A 17,484-nucleotide genomic window follows, 5' to 3' on the forward strand; every position below is an offset into this window, starting at 1 on the left:
CAATGTACCATTTAATACATGCACTGCCCTCAGTGTCTTCATCTGCAATGAGACATTAATACTGTTTACCTTGTAGGGTAGTACTGAGGACTGAAGATACACAAGATTCTAGTGTCAAGTCTAGAAGTGCTATAGGGCTAACGGTGATGATTTTTATCAGGTTTCACCTATGAGGGGAATTGATGCCTCTAATCATGGGGCATCTGTAGGTGCCTGAAACCTCTCCTAGAATACCAGCTGGGCTTGGAAGCGGCATGGCGAGCACTGAACCTCAAATATTTCTTCATTATTCTCAGTTCCATGTGAACTTTCCTTGTCTGCTGTAACCTATTTGTGCCTCTCTGATGGTGTTGGCCACATTCTGGCTTGTAGAATATGATAATTTGTGTATGTCTAATCTCCACTTTTAGATCATAAATTCACTATAGACAGAGACTGGATTCACACCTTTCAAATCTCCCCAGCATCTAGCATCTCCCTTGCCCATAAAAGGCACTTAAAACGAGCTTATGTATTTATTTTAAGACAGAGTCTCGCTCCATCGCCCAGGCTGGAGTGCAGTGGCCCGATCTTGCCTCGCTGCAACCTTTGCCTCCTGAGTTCAAGCGATTCTCCTGCCTCAGCCTCCCGGGTAGCTGGTATTACAGGTGTGCACCACACGCTCAGCTAATTTTTGTATTTTTAGTAGAGATGGGGTTTCACCATATTGGCCAGGCTGGTCTTAAACTCCTGACCTCAGGTGATCCAGCAGCTTTGGCCTCTCAAAGTGTTGGGATTACAGGCATAAGCCACCACACCTGGCCTTAAAATGAGCTTATTAAGTGAATGCCTGAAGTATGGAAGGATGGTATAATGGGACATGTTGGGGAAAATTATTTATAAAATAATTCTTTTTTAAAAATTTTATGTATACATATTTAATTAAAATAGAATAGGCATAAACCAAAAAGAAGAAAAAAATTGGGATAAAGTGTCACTACCATTTTGTTTGCAACAGGAATCAGGAAATGAAACAAATTACCAGAAAAATATTCTAAGTTCATCCCAAAGTAGCTAGGTTACATAATCTTAAGAGTCAAATGCCATAATTAAGTATTATACCACTTAATCCACAAATGAACAAAAGAGGAGTCAAAAGTTTATCCTAGTTTAGGGTAATAATTTTACATTAAATATATAGTGATTCGCTTCTCACAAAGTGGTACTGGCAACTTTTTTTAAATTTTGAGATGGAGTCTCACTCTGTTGCCCAGGCTGGAGTGCAGTGGTGCCATCTCAGCTCACTGCAGCCTCTGCATCCTGGGTTCAAGTGATTCTCCTGCCTCAGCCTCCCGAGTAGCTGGGATTACAGGCACGCACCACCACGCCTGGCTAATTTTTGTATTTTTAGTACAGACAGTGTTATACCATGTTGGCCAGGCTGATCTTGAACTCCTGACCTCAGGTGACCCCCCCCACCCCCCCACCTCGGCCTCCCAAAGTGCTGGGATTACAGGCGTGAGCCACCACACCCGACCTCAAAGGCAATCATTCTAAATGTACTATGGTAGCATGTTAAAAATGGAAGTATGCTATAGAACTAAAGTAATATGAATAGCACTACTTATTACCTAGGAGAAAGGTACCGGTTCTCATGCAAAGCTAAGCCTGTATCAGTCATCCTAATCACAATGGCTTATAAAAGCATCAGCTTTCCAGTAGAGAAACTATTCTAGGAATGTCAGTAATCTCTTGAAAATTTCACATCTGTTAAACCAGGATAAGGCTACAACTATATTGAAATCTGAACAAGGTATCAGATGAAACAGTAAGATTCCCAGCCATAATGTAAGATAGAAAGGTCCTCATGCATATGCTTGCTGGCTCCAGGAAAGCTTCATGTGCATAATACAGAAGTTGCCAAAGAAGGAAACTGGAGCTACATTTCCATGGTGCCGTGAATTTTAAACCTCAGGAATGGTGTGATCCATTAGGCTTTTCGTAATGCTTGGTGCCATCTGCTTAATAATATGCTCACGGCTGGGTGCGGTGGCTCATGCCTGTAATTCCAGCACTTTGGGAGGCCGATGTGGGCGGATCATGAGGTCAGGAGTTCGAGACCAGCCTGGGCAATATGGTGAAACCCCGTCTCCACTAAAAATACAAAAATTAGCTGGGCATGGTGGCAGGCGCCTGTAATCTCAGCTACTTGGGGGGCTGAGGCAGAAGAATCGCTTGAACCCGGGAGGCAGAGGTTGCAGTGAGCCAAGATTGCACCATTGCACTCTAGCCTGGGTGACAGAGTGGGACTCTGCCTAAAAAAAAAAAAAAAAAGTTCAAAGATAAAAGGAGGCATGATCGTAATAGTAACTACAGTCCCATATGTTGACAGTATGTCTGCAATTTGAGAGTTCTTCAATCCAATGACATTCTGTCTGTTGATTTCATAGATGTTATGTTCCGTGAGAAGACCATTTCTAGCTGCAGAGCTGTTTTTCACTGTGGATCACTGTGGATGTTATTTTTCCTTTTTTCTTTTCTTTTTTTTTTTTGAGACAGTCTTGCTCTTGTCACCCAGGCTAGATAGAGTGCAATAGTGTGATCTTAGCTCATTGCCACCTCCACCTCTCGGGTTCGAGCGATTCTCCTGCCTCAGCCTCCCAAGTAGCCAGGCGCCCGACACCATGCTTGGCTAATTTTTTTTTTTTTTTTTTGAGACGCAGTCTCACTCTGTTGCCCAGGCTGCAGTGCAGTGGCCTGATCTCGGGTCACTGCAAACTCCGCCTTCCAGGTTCAAGTGATTTTCCTGCCTCAGCCTCCTGAGTAGCTGAGATTACAGGCTCCTGCCACCATGCCCGGCTAATTTTTGTATTTTTAGTACAGACGGGGGTTTCACCATGTTGGTCAGGCTGGTCTTGAACTCCTGACCTCGTGATCCACCCGCCTCGGCCTCCCAAAGTGCTGGGATTACAGGCGTGAGCCACCGTGCCCGGCCTATTTTTCCATTTTTAAAGATAAAACCAACATGTCCAGTGCTATCCTTATGCATGGTAATCATCCGTTCAAAGGGCCTGTCACGAATTGTCATGTCACGGTAATCTTCTCTCCAAAAGCCTGTTTGAGCACCTTGTGCGCTTTATCAGAGCTCCACCCTGCAGTTTTCACCACTGATCTGGAGTACTTGGTCCCCAAATCTCAGACCAACCAATGAGGCTGGAGAATTAGCCTGGACTAGCTGAACAAATGTATCATTATCTACTGATTTAAGCCTGAGTCTAATTTTTCAGTCTCGATCCTTACACAAAATGACTTCGCGAATCCCTTGCTTAATTTCTGCTCTACGAATTCCAGCATGATTATCAGTTACAGGAGCCACCATACAGATCATACCGGAAGGTCTTGCTACCAACTGCCTCTGAATTGATGCACCAGAAACCACGGCCACATTTGCACGTATTTCTTCTTCATTTCAACTCAGGCCCATGTATTATTGAGAGAGCTCCGGATATAGTTTGGGACAGAGATTTCCATCATGAGAGATGGGAGCAGCAGCTTCTGACAAAATTGCTGGGTTGGCAGGGTTTGCAGAAAAAGCAGTTTGAGCCTGAATTACATTGTCTACCTTCAAGTCTTCAAGAGATGGATAGAGAGACATTTTTGCAGGATTCTTCTAGCTCACAAGGACCCACTCGCTGCCGCTGCCGCCTCCGGTCACTGGCACCGACTTCTGAGGCCCGAGGGTAAGAGAGCGGCGCGCGCCGAGGACCGTTCCCGAGGCGCGTCATGGCGCCGCCTGAAAGAATTCTTCATAGCTGGAAATATTTTACGTATTTTTTGGTGACTGTTCTAAGGGGTGGCTTGTTGGGAAGGGCTGTTGAAGCTGCAAGGATTTCTCTGGGCAATTGCACGCTATCTTCTCCTATGTAAGCATACCTTTGAATTCCTTCGGGCTTCCATTCTTGTCCCAAGCCCCTGTACACCAGTTCTGGAGCCAGCCAGGTAACCAATCTAAACCTCCGCATTTTCCCCAGGAGTGGCGGACTCTGCTGTTCTTTCTACCTATACCGGAGCGCCCTCTGCTGGACACACCCAGAAGTAACTCTCAACACTCGATGTTTGGAGTTGGCCCTCTCCCTCATTGGCCAGGAAAGTGACCCCTTTTCCTAGTGTGGGAGAAAGGCAAGTATTTCACTTCCTCCTATTTTCCCTCATCCCTCATCTCCCTCTTCCACCAAGACGGAGCTCTTCCCATGAAGCGAACGTTTCTGTTCGTGAGGTGTCTCTGAGCAGGGGTGAGATGCTCAGTTTTGTCCTGTTGCTGAGCTCCCAGGTGACCTTGTTCAGGGTGAAGTGACACCGTGCAGACAGCTGGGCGCTTGGGAAGGACACCTAGAAACTCTAACTTATTTGCATTGGGATGGAATCGTTACGAAGAATGACGTTAGAGCCCAGAATGTACAGTCAGAAGGGGGGCATAAAACTCTCTTTGAGCTTTTTAACAGCCAGCCCGAGGAGGATGGTGTAATCAGACAGGACAGTGTGGCCAAGAACAGTGACGGTCCCTCAGCATGTGTTGATGAACAGCAAAGCTGTCCTAACGTGCACGGAGACTTCAGGTTCACTCATTAACAAGAGTTTCATATCACATCCTGGCTTTACAGTGGTTGTGAGTTAAACAACTGACATGTCTCTTTTGAACAGTTGAACATGCAAAGATCAAATCTGCAAATGCCAAGAATCTGTGGTTCATGGTATGTATCTAAAAATAAACTGGCTGCTAAGGGGAAGTACAACTATCCCTGGGGCTGAAACCAAAGATAATTTCTACTGTTCAGTAGAAGACGTCGTATTGTGCAGTGACCAACATCCTCTACAACATTCTTATGATAAATATAAATGTCATGTGGTTCTTTTAATATTTCCTTGTTGTAGACTGAAGTCATGCTACCAAAGCATAATTCACCAGAAAGAATTTGAGGGTGAGGCAGGGCTGTGTTTGGTATAAAAAGAATGGAGTCCAAAACACACATCAGGAGGAGGGCTATTCTGGCGAGGTGGTAAGTCACTGGATGTTTGCCTGGGTACATTTTCTTCCATAGTGAACCTTCCAAGCTGATTGAGGACACTATTTTCAGCAATGGATTATCCTCTTTCCTAGTTGCTAAATGATCATTTTTATTTCTTAATACTCAGCAAAGACCTGCTCCATCCCAATTAATGAACACAGCATCTTTCTGACCTTGAGCAGAAAATTAGATTACTTAAAACAAAATGTAGAATGCTGAAAAATTTGTGGTCTCACAGGAAATGCAGAAGACTCATTAGTCAATGGTTTAATAACTCTAAGCTATTATGTAGCATCACTTCTTAATCAGTTTTCATAATTACATTGATTATATATCATACAATGGTGTGTAAAAACACATGGAAGCTCATGTTGATTTAACCCAGACAAGATAATTTGTCCAGGCTCAACTTTTCAAAAATAATCAGTGACGGGGCTGGGCGCATTGGCTTATGCCTGTAATCCCAGCACTTTGGGAGGCCGATGCGGGTGGATCAAGAGGTCAAGAGATCGAGACCATCCTGGCCAACATGGTGAAACCTCATCTCTACCAAAATACAAAAATTAGCTGGATGTGGTGGTGCGTGCCAGTAGTCTCAGCTACTTGGGAGGCTGAGGCAGGAGAATCTCTTGAACCCGGGAGGTGGAGGTTGCAGTAAGCCGAGATTGCACCACTGCACTCCAGTCTAGCAACAGAGCAAGACTCTGTCTCAAAAATAATAATAATCAGTGATGGAGTCTCACTATGTTGCCCAGGCTGGGCTGTAACTCCTGGGCTCAAGCAATGCTCTCATCTTAGCTTCTGGAGTAGCTGAGACTATAGGCATGAGCCACCTTGCCTGGCATCAGTAATAATTCTTTTCTCTTTAACAGTGAAGGGAAGTCTGGGTGTGGTGGTTCAAGCCTGTAATCCCAGCACTTTGGGAGGCTGAAGCGGGAGGATTGCTTGAGCCCCAGAGTTCAACACCAGCCTGGGCAACATGGTGAAACTTCATCTCTACAGAACTAGCCAGGCATGGTGGCATGTGCCTGTAGCATGGTGGTGCACACCTGTAGGCCCAGCTACTCAGGAGGCTGAGGTGAGAGACTCACTTGAGCCCAAGAAGTTGAGGCTTCAGTGAGCCGAGATCACACAACTGTACATCAGCCTGGTGACAGGGTGATCCCCTCGTCTCAAAAAAAAAAAAAAAAAAAAGTGAACGAAAAAAATAGGTGATCAATATGTTTGCCTTAATTTGTGTATTTGTTTTTGTGGAGCTTTTACATGTCTGAATTGAGGCTGGGTTTTAAGTGGACGGTCCTGCATCTGCTTGTGGCTTGCATACGGAATGTTGTACAGAGGAACCACATTAGGGTGTGGGTCTTGACATGGAAGACAGGCCCATCAGAGGATTTCCAGGTAACATAGACCAAGCCTTCTCAGGAGGGAGATTTGAGAGGGTGTGGGGGGGCGGGGAACATCATTACTAAGAAGTGGGAATTAATTCTGGGGAGAGAAGGAACAAAAAAATCACAGATATTTATTTCAACAGATATTACAATGGTTTGTGGCTTCCAAAGAGCCACAGTACATACAGAGATACATGATATATCCGTAGTATTAAAATTTCATGGTGAGGCATGATTAGGAAAAAATGTCCGCCGGTATAGAAAGGTGCATTGATATGCTGGGGCAGCTCTTGAGGTGTGTTAGAGGCCATGCGGTGATGATGAAGACGATCAGGGTGATGCCACGCCTTTGTTGAGGGTGTATTTATTGTATGCTAGGCCCCTGTAAGCACCACATGTGCATGATGTAATTTCATATTCAAAAGACCAAGTACGGAAGGTGAGATTTGCAGAAGTTGGGCAAGTTGTCCAGGGGAGGTGGTAATGTTTAGTGTTTGAGAATTCAGGCTGAGGTATGAGACCAGGCCTCCAACGATAGCATTTACTAGTCATTGGACCTCTGTTAGGCCTCACTTCCTCAATTATAAGTTGGAAATACTAATAGTAGCTTCTAAAGCGTTACTGGGAGAACTATATGACAAAATGCATATAAAGTGCATAGTAAAATGCTGAATAAAGGTTAGTTATTATAAGAATTATTATATTAAATATAATAATATATTTAATACATATATTATTTTAAATACAATGACTATATATCATATCAATAATATAAACATAAATATTATAAAACATTCTATTTATAACATAAATATAACAATTATAATATTTTGCAATATATAACATAATAAAATTATTATTATTATTAAAGTCTGTGCTCTTCCCCACTTCCTTTTTTGTTTCAGCTAGAGTGCTACACTTGGTTTCTTTTCTTTTTTTTTTTTTTGAGACAGAGTCTCGCTCTGTCACCTAGGCTGGAGTGCAGTGGTGCGATCTTGGCTCACTGCAGGCTCCGCCTCCCGGGTTCACGCCATTCTCCTGCCTCAGTCTCCTGAGTAGCTGGGACTACAGGCATGTGCCACCACACCGGCTAATTTTTGTACTTTTAGTAGAGATGGGGTTTCGCCATGTTGGTCAGGCTGGTCTTGAACTCCTGACCTTGTGATCCGCCCACCTCAGCCACCCAAAGTGCTGGGATTACAAGTGTGAGCCACAATGCCTGGCCCCTAGAGTTGGTTTCGATGTGTGTACTTTTTTTTGCTTGTCTCCACTTCTTTTGTGTTTGATTTCTTCTCCTATATCTATATATATTTTAAATATAGAGACAATGTCTCACTGTGTTGCCTAGGCTGGTCTTGAACTCCTAGACTCAAGCAATCCTCCTGTCTCAGCCTCCCAAAGTGCTGGGATTACAGGCATGAGCCACTGCACCTGGCCTCTTTTCTTATTCTTTTTTTTTTTTTTTTGAGACGAGGTCTCTCGCTCTGTTGCCCAGGCTGGAGTGCAGTGGCATGGTCTTAGCTCACTGCAGCCTCTGCCACTGGAGTTCAAGCGATTCTCCTGCCTCAGTCTCCCGAGTAGGTGGGATTACAGGTGCCTGCCACCATGCCCAGCTAATTTTTTGTGTTTTTAGTAGAGAGGGGGTTTCACCATGTTGGCCAGACTGGTCTTGAACTCCTGACCTCAGGTGATCCACCCGCCTCGGCCTCCCAAAGCGCTGGGATTGCAGGCGTAAGCCATTGTGCCCGGCCAACTTCTATTCTTGATAAACATCAATAAATATGTCTTTAGGGATAATAAGCTGACATTTTAGGGCATAGCCAAGCGCACATAAAATAATATTCAATTTCACAGATGCTATTTTATCTTTCAAATATATTTGATATTTGAAATGCATCTTCAATAAAAAATAGATGACCAACTCAAACATTTTTTCTACATATATGAAAGGATTGGTATAATTAATAATGAAATTGCTTTTACAAATCACTAAGAGATAATAACTCTTCCAACAGAAAAATGGGCAAAGGACAAGATGAGGCAATTCATGCCAAAAAAGGAACAAAAATGGCTAATAAACAGGTAAGCAGTGTTTACCCTGGTAACAATGAATTGTCTTTCTTTTTTTTTTTTTTTTTGGAGACTGGGTCTTTTTTTTTTTTTGAGATGGAGTCAGGCTGTCACCCAGGCTGGAGTGAGGGTCTCACTATCTTGCCCAGACTGGTTGTGAACTCCTGGGCTCAAGCCATCCTGCTTCTTGGCCTCTCGAAATATTGGGATTATAGGTGTAAGCCACTGGGTCCATCTGAATTGTCATTTTTATTCATGAAATTGGTGAAATTTATTTTTTATTTTATTTAATTTATTTTTTTTTGAGACAGAGTCTTGCTCTGTCGCCCAGGCTGGAGTGCCGTGGCGCTATCTCGGCTCACTGCAACCTCTACCTCCTGGGTTCAAGCAGTTCTCCTGCCTCAGCCTCCCAAGTAACTGGGATTACAGGCATGCACTACCCACGCCCAGCTAATTGTTTTGGACATTTAGTAGAGACAGGGTTTCACCGTGTTGGCCAGGCTGGTTTCAAACTCCTGACCTAAAATTATCCGCCCGCCTGGGCCTCTCAAAGTGCTGGGATTACAGGCATGAGCCACTGTGCCTGGCCAAAATTTAAAATGATCATTATATCTCTTGCTAGTGAGAATGTGAAAACATAAGCAATCATGCACTATTGTTGGCGGCATAAAATAATTTAACCTGTTAATAAAAAGCAGAGCTGTTTTTGGAGGAAAGTTTATATGTATCAAAAGCCTTACAAATTATGCAAGACTTTTGATCAGGAATTCCATTTCTAGGGGTTTATCTTAAGGAAAAATATTATCTTTATATTTTCATGAATGCAAAGATGCATATGTAAGGATTATTATTGCAGTTGTCTTTATAATAATAAACAATTAGAAACAAGTTAAATACTGGCCGGGTGCTGTGGCTCATGCCTGTAATCCTAGCACTTTGGGAGGCTGAGGCAGGTGGATCACTTGAACTCAGGAGTTCGAAACCAGCCTGGGCAACATGGTAAAACCTCTTCTCTACTAAAAATACAAAAATTAGTTGGGTGTGGTGGTGTGCGTCTGTAATCCCAGCTACTCATGAGGCTGAGGCACAAGGGTTGCTTGAAACCAGGAGATGGAGGCTGCAGTGAACTCAGCTCTTGCCACTGCACTCCATCCTGGATGACGGAGTGAGACCCTGTCTCAAACAAAACAAAACAAAACAAAACAAAAAAAAAGAAACAAGGTAAATTCTTAGTAATAGCTATTTCAGTTATTATTGTCAAAGATACTATTGTTCAATAAAATGGAAAGATTTTTTTTTTTTTTTTTTTTTGAGATGGAGTCTTGCTCTGTCACCCAGGATGGAGTGCAGTGGCGTGATCTCGGCTCACTGCAGGCTCCGCCTCCCGGGTTCACGCCATTCTCCTGCCTCAGCCTCTCCGAGTAGCTGGGACTACAGGCGCCCGCCACCACGCCCGGCTAATTTTTTGTATTTTTAGTAGAGACGGGGTTTCACCGTGGTCTCGATCTCCTGACCTCGTGATCTGCCCTCCTCGGCCTCCCAAAGCGTGAGCCACCGCGTCCGGCCCTTTTCTTTTTTTTTGAGAAAGGGTCTCACTCTGTCTCCCAGGCTGGAGTGCAGTGGCACAATCATGGCCCACCACAGCCTGGGTCTCCCAGGCTCAAGGGATCCTCCTTCTTCGGCCTCCCGAGTAGCTGGAACTACAGGCATGTGCCACTAGCCCACCTGATTTTCTTATTTTTGGTAGAGATGGGGTTTCACCATGTTGCCCAGGCTGATCTGGAACTCCTGGGCTCAAATGTTTCGTCTGCCTTGGCCTCCCAAAGTGCTGGGATTATGGGCGTGAACCACGGCACCTGGCTGATTTTTCAACTAATGTTGTTAAGGCAAAAAATCAGAGCACAGAATGGTACCTGTTCTACGATACTGTGCTTGCTTAAGTAGAAAAATGTGTCCATATGGCCATAGAAAAATATTGGAAGCACGTAGCTCAAAATGTTAAAAGCAATTGCCTTTGCATATAGAATTACAGGCGATTATTTTCTTTTTTGAAGTTTCTGCAACAAGCAGGTTTTATGTTCTAGTTATTATTGCTGCATTATAAACCATTGCAAACTTACTGACATAAAAGAACAATCATTTTATTATGTCAACAAGTTCTGGAATCAAGAATTTGGAAGGTCAGAGTAGGGATGGCTTGTTTCTGCTTCATCCTGTCTCAGACCTTAGCTGGGAAGTGAATAAACAGCTGGAGGCTGGAATCATCAGAAGGCTAATTTGCTCACCTGCCTGACACCTGGGCTAGGAGGACATTAAAGGCTGGTCTGATGCCAGGCGCAGCAGCTCACGCATGTAATCTCAGCACTTTGGGAAGCTGAGGCGGGTGGATCACTGGAGGTCGGGAGTTCAAGATCAGCCTGATCAATATGGTGAAAGCTTGTCTCTACTAAAAAAAAATACAAAATTAGCCTGGATGTGGTGGCTCACGCCTGTAATCCCAGCACTTTGGGAGGTCGAGGAGGGCAGATCATGAAGTCAGGAGTTCGAGACCAGCCTGGCCAACATGGTGAAACCCTGTTACTACTAAAAATACAAAAATTAGATGGGCATGGTGGCGGGCGCCTGTAATCCCAACTACTCAGGAGGCTGAGGCAGAAGAATGGCTTGAATCTGGGAGGCAGAGGTTGCAGTGATCTGAGATCATGCTACTGCACTTCAGCCTGGGTGACAGAGCAAGACTCCGTGTCAAAAAAAAATAAAAAATAAAAAATTACAAAATTAGCTGGGCGTGGTGGCGCATGCCTGTAATCCAGCTATTTGGGAGGGTGAGGCAGAAGAATTGCTTGAACCCGGGAGGCAGAAGTTGCAGTGAGCTGATATTGCACCCTTGCACTCCAGCCAGGGAGGACAAGAGTGAAACTGTCTCAAAAAAACAAAACAAAAAGATATATAGGATCTCTGACATTGCCTGTAATCCCAGTTCTTTGGGAGGCCAAGGTGGACGAATCGCCTGAGCTCAGGAGTTCAAGACCACCCTGGGCAACACGGTGAAACCCCATCTCTACTAAAATACAAAAAATCAGATGGGCGTGGTGGCATATGCCTGTAGTCCCAGTTACTCAGGAGGCTGACGCATGAGAACTGCTTGAGCCTGGGAGGTGGAGGTTGCAGTGAGATGAGATTGCGCCACGGCACTCTAGCCTGGGGAACAGAGTAAGATGTCATCTCAAAAAAAGAAAAAAAAAAAAAAGACTGGTCTGCCTCCTGCAGCCCCTACTTGTGGCTTTTCCATGTAGCCTGGCTTCCTACCACTAGCATGCTGGCCTCGGTGTAGTTGGACTCTCATGACAGCTCAATAGAAGTTGAATTTCAGCAAGTCACAAGCCAGTCCCTACTTCAAGTCACAAACCTATCCATATTCAAGCCATCCATATTCAGTTTGAACTTCTACAAGTCTTAAGCCTGTCCATATTTATGAGGAAAGGGACACAGACACTACCTCTTGGTCACTTTGTAGAAAAGTGGGATGGGAGACATAGTTGCAGCCATCTTTGGAAATACATATATATATTACTTTTGTATTTGGAAAAAAATCCATAAATATCATTGCAGTTAAAAAAAGTCTATAAAATACCTAGGAGCCTAATTATCTGAGGTATTGATTGCAGAATCATTTCGCGTAATGGAGTTGAAAAGAACCTTCCTAGGTTTTGGAAAGAAGGACATCTGTGTGTTGCTCCTTGTGTCCTGGGTGAGGGTGTTACTTTTGAGATAATCCTGTGTGTGGGTGCCACGGTAGATGTGGGGAAGGATGGGGGCAGGATTGCCAGACACGACACAGGATATCCCGTTACATTTTTTTTTTTTTTTTTAGATAGAGTCTTGCTGTGTCTCCCAGGCTGGAGAGCAGTGGCACTATCTCGGCTCACTGCAACCTCTGTCACCCTGGTTCAAGCCATTCTCCTGCCTCAGCCTCCCCAGTAGCTGGGATTACAGGTATGCACTACCATGCCCAGCTAATTTTTGTATTTTAAGTAGAGACAGGGTTTCACCATGTAGGCCAGGCTGGTCTTGAACTCCTGACCTCAGGTGATCCACCCGCCTTGGACTCCCAAAGTGCTGGGATTACAGGCGTGACCCATCCCATTAAATTTGAATTTTAGATAAGTTACAAATGCTTTGTGTAAGTGTGTCCCAAATATTGCATGTGCCATACTTATCCTAAACAAATTTTCTTTGCTTATCTGAATTTCAGATTTAACTGGGTATCTCATATTATTGTTTTTGCTAAATCTGGCAGTCATAATTGGGGGCAATTCTGGAGATAAGCCCGAATGGGCCATTGCCACCTTCTTATAACTCTCCCACTGCCCAGCAGTGACCAGAAGAGCTCTGGCAGTGGTAGGGAGATTCTATTTTCAGCGTGGGCATCAACAGAGTCTGAGAATAGAACAGGGCAAGGGATGGGTGAAGGAAAGAATGTTTTCCAGTATGTGAAGGGGGATCTGCCAGTAGGGCTGGAAACCTGGACTTGATTCCTGGACTTGTTGAAAACTCACTTTGACCTTGGACAAGTCACTAAATCCCTCTATGGCCAAGTTTCTTGTATAAATTCTACTAGTCCAATAGAGGGTTCTTGAGAAGATGAATATGAGATGAGTAAAGCTGCTTTGAAAGCCTTAAAAAGGAGCCCTAGGAAGGCAAATTCAAAGTATTGGTGCTAGTTACCTCATTCTGAGCTGGCCAACACAGGACACCTGAAGGGCTTTCTCTATGAACTTTTTCTGGATGAGCTCACATCATTGTTTTTTATTTTTTAAAATATTTTATTTTTTTTTTTTTTAGAGATGGGTCTGTCTTCATCACCCAGGCTGCAGTACAGTGGTGAGATCATAGCTCAGTGCAATCTCAAACTCCTGGGCTCAAGCAGTCCTCCCACCTCAGCCTCCCAAGTAGCTGGGACCACAGGAATGAGCCACCACACCCTGCTAATTTTTAAATTAATTTTTTGTTTGTTTGTTTGTAGAGACAGGGTCTCACTATGTTGCCCAGGCTGGTCTCTAACTCCTGGTCTCAAGTGATCCTCCCACCTCAGCCTCCCAACGTGCTGTGATTACAGGAGTGAGCCACCACGCTTGGCTAACATTGTTTTTAAACAAAATATCAAGCCAAAGTGTTGCTGCTTTTTAAAATCTCTCCCCTGTCCCACTTTGGGCTACATGAACTAGGACAACACCAGATGTTTCTGCGAATTAAAGAGGTAAATGTGCTGTGTCATTAAGTACTGCTTTTTCTTCGTCTTCACTTATCTGCTATGACTAGTCTGCTGTGGAGTTCACACTAGTTAGATGCATAATGTGCTCTAAAAAGCTGTGTTCTTTTCCTTCTCTCTCTGTTAAGATGCAATTCCAGTAGCTAAAGAAAGGCTAGTGAATTTTTTTTTTTTTTGAGATGGAGTCTTGCTCTGTCCCCCAGGCTGGAGTGCAGTGGCACGATCTCGGCTCACTGCAAGCTCCGACTCCCGAGTTCACGCCATTCTCCTGCCTCAGCCTCCCAGGTAGCTGGGACTACACGTGCCCGCCAACATGCCTAGCTAATTTTTTGTATTTTTAGTAGAGACGGGGTTTCACCGTGTTAGCCAGGATGGTCTCGATCTCCTGACCTTGTGATCTGCCTGCCTAAGCCTCCCAACATGCTGGGATTACAGGTGTGAGCCACCGCGCCCAGCTCTGAGAGTAGTATTTCTTTCTTTCTTTTTTTTTTTTTGGGGACGGAGTTTTGCTCTTGTTGCCCAGGCTGGAGTGCAATAGAGCAATCCCAGCTCACTACAACCTCCACCTCCCAGGTTCAAGCAATTCTCTTGCCTCAGCCTCCTGAGTAGCTGGGATTACATGCATGAGCCACCACGCCTGGCTAATTTTGTATTTTTAGTAGAGATGGGGTTTCTCCATGTTGGTCAGGCTGGTCTTGAACTCCCAGCCTTAGGTGATCCACCCACCTCGGCCTCCCAAAGTGCTGGGATTACAGGCGTGAGCCACTGAGCCCAACCAAGAGTAGTATTTCTTTTTTTTTTTTTTTTTTTTGAGACGGAGTCTCGCTCTGTCACCCAGGCTGGAGTGCAGTGGCGCAATCTCGGCTCACTGCAAGCTCCACCTCCCAGGTTCACGCCATTCTCCTGCCTCAGCCTCTCCGAGTAGCTGGGACTACAGGCGCCCGCCACCACGCCCGGCTAATTTTTTTTTTTGTATTTTTAGTAGAGACGGGGTTTCACCGTGGTCTCGATCTCCTGACCTCGTGATCCGCCCGCCTCGGCCTCCCAAAGTGCTGGGATTACAAGCTTGAGCCACCGCGCCCGGCCTAAGAGTAGTATTTCTTAAACTTGGGTCTTATAACTAAGGCTTAGAGAGGTTAAGTAAATTCCTCGAGGTCACACAGTAAGTGATGGAGTGGGGATTCCAAACCCAGGACCCCAGGTCCCATGGCCTTAACTGTTGCTGTCAATTGCCTGTTATGGTTAATTGACTCCTTAAATTATACATTCATACATACATACATACGTGTGTGTGTGTGTGTGTGTGTGTGTATGCATACAGTCATGTGTTGCTTAATGATGAGGACATGTTCTAAGAAATGAGTTATTAGGCAATTTTGTCATTGTGTGAACATCACAGGGTACACTTACAAGCCTAGATGGTATAGACTACTACACACCTGGGCTCTGGATATAGTTACATACCTGTACAGCATGTTACTGTACTGAATACTGTAGGCAACTGTGATGCAATGGTATTTGTGTATCCAAACTAGAAAAGGTACAGTAAAAATACAGTATAAAAGACAAAAAATGTTACACCTGTATAGGGGGCACTTACCATGAATGGAACTCACAGGATTGGAAGTTGTTCTGGGTGAGCTGAGTGACTTTATATATTATAATAAAGCATTTTATAATAACAACAAATTATTACTATTATTACTACCAATACATTATTACTATTATTAATAACAAAAGATTATTACTATTATTAATAATACATTTTAATTACTATTGTTAATGTAAAATTTAATTTATAAAGCAGCATTCTTCTTTCTTTTAAAGCCTCCAGCACTCAGTAGTCCTAGGATTCTCCTATCCAAGTACTAACCAGGCCTGACCTGGCTTAGTTTCTGAGATCAGAAGAGATTGGCTACAGTCAAGGTGGTATGGACATAGGCAAATACTCTTCTTTCTTCAATAATAAATTAACCTGAGCTTACTGTAACTTTACTTTTTTTTTTTTTTTTTCCTGAGACGGGATCTGGCTCTGTTGCCTAGGCTGGAGTGCAGTGGTTCAATCTGGGCTCACTGCAACCTTTGCCTCCTGGGTTCAGGTGATCCTCCTGCTTCAGCCTCCTGAGTAGCTGGGATTACAGGTGTGCACCACCATGCCTGGCTAATTTTTGTATTTTTTGTAGAGTTGGGGTTTCACCATGTTGCCCACGCTGGTCTCGAACTCTTGGGTTCAAGCAATTCACACACCTTGGCCTCCCAAAGTGCTGGGATTACAGGCATGAGCCACCATGCCCGGTCTAACATTTTACTTTACAATAAACTTTTTAGTTTTTAAATTTTTCAACCATTTTGTAATAGCACTTTGCTTAAAACATAAACACATTGTATAGCTGTATAAAAATATTTTCTTTTCATTTTATTAAATAGCGTTGAGGGGGGTCTTAGCTTGTTGCCCGGGTTGTCCTTGAACTCCTGGACTTAAGCAATTCTCCCTCCTTGGCCTTTCAAAGTGCTGTGATTACAGGCATAAGCCGGTGTGCCTGGCCAATTTTCTTTCTTTATATCCTTATTCTATAAGCTTTTTTTCTATTTTAAAATTTTTACTTTTTAAACTTTTTTGTTAAAAATTAAGACACAAACACATTAGCCTAGGCCTACAGAGGGTCAAAATCATCAATATCACCATCTTCTACCTCCACACCTTGTCACTGGAAGGTCTTCAGGGTACCCTAGGAGCTGTCATGCATGGAACTGTCATCTCCTATGATAACAAATGTATTCTTCCTCTGGAATACCTCCTGAAGGACCTGCCTGAGGCTGTTTTACAGTAAATTTTTTTGTAAGTAGGAGTACACTCTACGATAATAATAAAAAGTATATTATAACTGGGTGCGGTGGCTCATGCCTGTAATCCCAGCACTTTGGGAGGCCGAGGCGGGTGGATCATGAGGTCAGGAGTCCGAGACCAGCCTGACCAACATGGTGAAACCCCGTCTCTACTAAAAATACAAAAATTAGCCGGGTGTGGTGGTGTGCACCTGTAATCCCAGCTACTCAGGAGGCTGAGGCAGGAGAATTGTTTGAACCCAGGAGGCGAAGGTTGCAGTGAGCCAAGACAGTGCCACTGCACTCCAGCCTGGGTGACAGAGCGAGACTCCATCTCAGAAAAAAAAAAAGTATATTATAGTAAATAGATAAACCAGTAACATAGTCATGTATCTTCATTATTAAGTATTATGTCTATACATAATTATATGTGGTATACTCCTCTACTGGCAGCACAGTAGGCTTGTTTATACCAACATCACCACAACACACGTGAATAACGCATTGTGCTACCACATCGTTGTGCTATAACGGAGTTTTCAGCTCTATTATAATCTTATGGGATCACCATGTCCATGTTATGGGAACGTTATGGGAACACCATTTATATGTTTCACCACATTACTGAATACTGTAGGCAGTTGTAACACAATGGTAATCATGTTTGTGTATCTAAACATGTCTAAGCATAGAAAGGTACAGTATAAAAATACAGTATTGTAATCTATGGGACCACCATCATGTATGCGGTCCCCTATTGACCCAAATGCTGTTATGTGGTACATGACTATACTTAGTTCTTTGGCCATTTTGTTGTTTCTAGTGAAAATACTTGTACAAACAGCATTAGTTAAGAGTATGGACATAGGCTGGGTACGGTGGC

General features: G+C 43.8%; 1 pseudogene; it reads right to left on the reverse strand.

Moving 5' to 3' along the window:
• Positions 1-1,943: 1,943 nt before the first annotated feature.
• LOC116812624 (syntenin-1-like) lies at positions 1,944-3,634 on the reverse strand (annotated as a pseudogene).
• Between the last annotated feature and the right edge of the window lie 13,850 nt (positions 3,635-17,484).

The sequence above is a fragment of the Hylobates moloch genome, unplaced genomic scaffold (assembly GCF_009828535.3).
Source record: "Hylobates moloch isolate HMO894 unplaced genomic scaffold, HMol_V3 SCAFFOLD_9, whole genome shotgun sequence".
Taxonomy (NCBI): Eukaryota; Metazoa; Chordata; class Mammalia; order Primates; family Hylobatidae; genus Hylobates; species Hylobates moloch.